The sequence below is a fragment of the Mustela nigripes genome, chromosome 3 (assembly GCF_022355385.1).
Source record: "Mustela nigripes isolate SB6536 chromosome 3, MUSNIG.SB6536, whole genome shotgun sequence".
NCBI classification, from domain to species: Eukaryota; Metazoa; Chordata; class Mammalia; order Carnivora; family Mustelidae; genus Mustela; species Mustela nigripes.
The window spans coordinates 73,913,693-73,918,691 of NC_081559.1; the positions used below are offsets into that span (position 1 = coordinate 73,913,693).

At 41.8% G+C, this 4,999-nt stretch overlaps 1 non-coding gene across 1 annotated transcript; it reads left to right on the top strand.

Moving 5' to 3' along the window:
- The first annotated feature begins 3,266 nt into the window (after positions 1 to 3,266).
- On the top strand, positions 3,267 to 3,402 carry LOC132014795 (small nucleolar RNA SNORA43). Its single transcript, XR_009403432.1, has one exon. It is a non-coding gene; the product is annotated as a small nucleolar RNA SNORA43 (small nucleolar RNA).
- The last annotated feature ends 1,597 nt before the right edge of the window (positions 3,403 to 4,999 follow it).

Sequence of the window (4,999 nt, forward strand, 5' to 3'; positions counted from 1 at the left end):
CAAATTAAAAAAAAAATCTTTAAAAAATAATGCTGCAATGAATATAGGGGCATACATATCTCTTTGGATTGGTGTTTCATTTTCTTCAGATAAATACTCACTACTGAAATTGCTGGACTATATGGTATTTCTTCTTCTTCTTCTTCTTCTTTTTTTTTAAAGATTTTATTTTTTTATCTGTCAGAGAGAGAGAAAGAGGGCACAAGCAGGGGGAGTGGCAGGCAGAGGAAGAAGCAGGCTCCCCTCCAACCAAGAAACCTAATGCTGGACTCGATCCCACAACCCTGAGATCATGACCTGAGCCAAAGGCAGGTGCTTCACCAACTGAGCCACCCAGGCATCCCGACTGTATGTTATTTCTATTCTTAATATATTTTTAAAGATTTTATTTATTTATTTGAGAGAGAGAGCACGAGAGAAGGGGGAGAAGCAAAAGGAGAGGGAACAAAAATCTGAAGCAGACCCTGCACTCAGCACAGAGCCTGACTCGGAGCTTGATCCCATGACCAAGAGATCATGACCTGGGCTGAAAACCAGCCCACTGAGCCATGCAGGTGTCCCTCTATTTTTAATTCTTTGAGGAAACTCCATCTATTTCACATAGTGGCGGCACCAGTTCACATTCCCACCAACAACAGATGAGGGTCCTTTTTCTCCACATCCTCAACAGCTCTTGTTGTTTCTTTGTCTTTTGGATAATAGCCAATCTGAGCAGTGTGAGGTGGTATCTTACTGTGGTTTAGATTTGTATTTCCCTGATGATTAGTGATATAGAGCATCTTTTCAAGTGTCTGCTGGCCATCTGTGTGTCTTCTTTGGAAAAATACAAATCCTCAGCCCATTTTTGAAACCAGTTATTTGTCTGTTTGTTTTTTATATTAAGTTGTATAAGTTCTTTATGTACTTCAGATATTGACCACTTTCTGGATGTATGATGTGCAAATATCTTCTCCAATTCAGTAAGTTGCCTTTTCATATTGTTGATTGTTTCCTATACTGTGCAAAAGTTTTTTAGTTTGATGTAGTCCCATTTGTTTATTTTAGCTTTTTTTTGCCCTTGCCTGAGGTGTCTGTTAAGTACTTTTTTCTTAAGATGAATAGTGGGTACATATGTGTTTGCTTAATTAGTCTTCATTCTTTTATGCATTAATTATTTTATAATGAAAGTTAAATATAAACTAGCAGTACCCATTAGGCTGAATAATTAAAATGTAAAAAAATAAGATGAAACTTCTACTAATATTGTAGACTGTTTGGACTCCATCGTGTAATGCATAAAAATCTTAGATAAGAAGTATTCTTAAGAAATTGCAAATATCTAATCAAGCTCAAAAAAAAAAAAAAAAAAAAAAAGAAAGCGAAATCTTTAGGTGCCAGACATGAAAAGAAAAATCAAAGCTAAAGCAATGAACAAAGGCTGAAGTCAGACTAGAGCTGCTGGCTGAGATCTAGTGCTCCACTAGAATAGGTAAAGTGGGCTGAGTCCTGAGGAGATACAGAAAATGGAACGGAAATCAATGGATAAAGACTGGATCTTAGGTGAATTGCCCCATTTGTTAATCTTGCCCATTGATGGAGGAGAAATAGTGAAGATGTTTTTATTCGTCCTGTGCCTTGTGTTGAAAAGAAAAGGCATACGTTAAGAATTACAATTCTAGGGACACCTGGGTGGCTCAGTTGGTTGGACGACTGCCTTCGGCTCAGGTCATGATCCTGGAGTCCCAGGATCGAGTCCCGTATCGGGCTCCCAGCTCCATGGGGAGTCTGCTTCTCCCTCTGACCTTCTCCTCGCTCATGCTCTCTCTCACTGTCTCTCTCTCAAATAAATAAATAAAATCTTAAAAAAAAAAAAAAGAATTACAATTCTAGGGGCACCTGAGTGGCTCAGTGGGTTAAGCCTCTGCCTTTGGCTCAGGTCATGATCTCAGGGTCCTGGGCTCGAGCCCTGCATCAGGCCCTCTGCTCAGCAGGGAGCCTGCCTCTCCCCCTCTCTCTGCCTGCCTCTCTGCCTACTTGCAATCTCTTTCGCTCTGTCAAATAAATAAATGTGTTTTTTTAAAAAAGAATTATAATTCTAAGCTTGTACTATATCCAGATACAGCATATAAATTTGTAATACTTCATGGCTCAGGAATTCACCAGCTAAGACAATTTCATCAGAAAAGAAGCTCAATAATAATAATAATAATAATAATTTATTCTAGATATGAACTCACAATAACAAATACATATTATGCACACAAACACTCAACATGAATAAATGCAACAAACAAAATAATTATCTTGAGAATTGCAGATAATAAAACAATGAAAAAAAATTAGAACAGGATTGCTCAAATTGTTTAAAAAGATTTTTTAGGGGTGCCTGATGGCTCAGTTGGTTAAGTGACTGACTCTTGATTTCAGCTCTGGTTGTGATCTCAGGGCTGTGAGATCTAGCCTCACCTTGGGCACCCTTACTGGGTGTGGACTGTGCTTGGGATTCTGTCTCCCTCTTCCTTTGCCCCTCCCCCTCTGCTCTCTCTCTTTCCCCCTCTCTAAAAAAAAAAAGAAAGAAAGAAAGAAAAAGAGAGTTTTTTTAAAGAAAAGGAATAGGAATTATTATGAAAATGGATACCATACAAGAAGAAAAGCAATTTTTTAAAGAGAAACAAGGACACCTAGAAATTAAAAATATAATCTCACAAATGAAAAATTAAAAATGTAGATTGAATAGCGGATTAGACACAAGTGAAGAGATAATAATCTGGAGACAAAAAACATGGAAATTATTTAAATGCAGCACAATAGAAGAAAAACACTAAATCGAAAGTAAGAGAAATGGAGAATATTATTTAAAAAGTACAACACAGGGGCGCCTGGGTGGCTCAGTGGGTTAAACCTCTGCCTTTGGCTCAGGTCATGATCTCAGGGTACTGGGATCGAGTCCCATATCGAGCTCTCTGCTCAGCAGGGAGCCTTTTGCTTGCCTTTCTGCCTACTTGTGATCTCTCTCTGTCCAAATAATTAAATTAAATCTTTAAAAAAAATAATACAACACATTAAATAGTGAGAATTTTCCTGAAGTGATAAAAACACATGAATTCACAGTTGAATTAACCCAAGTTGTGACCAAAGTAAATAGAACAAATTCACCCAGACACATGGTGAAAATATAGAATATGTAAAGAAAATTAATCTCAGAGAAAACACAGATTATATATATAAAGGGATAAAAATTTGATAGAAGTTTTCTCATCAAAAGATGCTAAAAGGAGGCGGCCCCACAGGTGCTGGACCTGCCGGCACCCCGGGTCCAGCTGCTCTGCTGCACCTGGGCCGTCGGGGCAAAGAGCAAGCGGCTATTTCTACGCTCAGTGCTCAGAACCGTGAGCGCTAAGAATGGTTTGTAGCCGGACATGCCCCAGAGCCGCCGTGGGGGCAGCGGGTTCCGCGAGCGCGTGGCGGCCGCCCCTGGCGCCGGGCTTCTAGCTCGGATCGCCAAACGCGTGGGTTTTCTGAGGCGTCCGGGTGTGAGCGGGCGGCCGGCTGCGGACAGTGGGATGAACCAGGAGATGGTCCCTCTGGAGCGCTTTCCGGAAGTCGTGCGTCCCTGGCCGAGAGCTGCTCCGAGTGGCCTGGGGTCTGCCGTCGCTCCCTGCGTGGGCTCTGGGCCCTGTGCCCACGGACACCCCTGCTTTAAGGACCCTTGAGACAGGCAGTGCAGGAGGCAGGTCTGGTCAGGCTGGGGCGGGGGAGGGACACAACTGAGCCCTGTAAACCAGGGCGGGGAGGGGGGATGGCCTTGGGAACCCCAGTGGGGCGACACGTATAACTCGGGCATTCCTGCCTTCTTGCAGAAAAAAAAAAAAAAAAAAAAAAAAAAAGATGCGAAAAGGAGATGGCACAATATTCTCAAAGATTTTAGTAAAATTTTCAGTCAGCCTAGAACTCTGTACTCAGCTAAACTCTCAAACAAGATAAATACATAGAAGATATATTTCATGAAGAAAGAAATTAAACTCAAAAGGAAGGAGTGATGGGCGCCTGGGTGGCTCAGTGGGTTAAGCTGCTGCCTTCGGCTCAGGTCATGATCTCAGGGTTCTGGGATCGAGTCCCGCATCGGGCTCTCTGCTCAGCGGGGAGCCTGCTTCCCCCTCTCTCTCTCTGCCTGCCTCTCTGCCTACTTGTGATCTCTGCCTGTCAAATAAATAAATAAAATCTTAAAAAAAAAAAAAAAAGGAAGGAGTGAAGTAAAAAAACAGTAGTTAGCACTTGCAGTGGTAAGTCTAAAGGAGCTTCAACTAATAATAAACAATAAAAATGAAACAATGTTCGTCATCATTAGTCATCAGGGAAATTCAAACCAAAACCACATTGAGATACCACCTTACACTAGTTAGAATGGCAAAAATCGATAAGGCTAAAAACAACAAATGATGGAGAAGTTGTGGAGAAAGGGGAACCCTCTTACACTGTTGGTGGGTATGCAAGTTGGTGCAGCCACTTTGGAAAACAGTGTAGATGTTTCTCAAAAAATTAAAAATAGAGCCACCCTATGACCCCAAAATTACACTACTGAATATTTACCCCAAAGATACAGATGTAGTGAAAAGGGCCATATGCACCCCAATGTTCATAGCAGCAATGTCCACAATAGTCAAAATATGGAAAGAGCCGAGATGCCCTTCAACAGACAAATGGATAAAGAAGATATGGTCCAGGGGCGCCTGGGTGGCTCAGTGGGTTAAGCCGCTGCCTTCAGCTCAGGTCATGATCGGGGTCTTGGGATCGAGCCCCGCATTGGGCTCCTTGCTCAGCAGGGAGCCTGCTTCTCTCTCTGCCTCTGCCTGCCTCTCTGCCTGCTTGTGATCTCTGTCTGTCTGTCTCTCTCTCTCTGTCAAATAAGTAAATAAAACCTTTAAAAAAAAAAAAAAGAAGAAGAAGATATGGTCCATATACACAATGGAATATTTCTCAGCCATCAGAAAGGATGAATACCCAACTTTTGCATCAACAT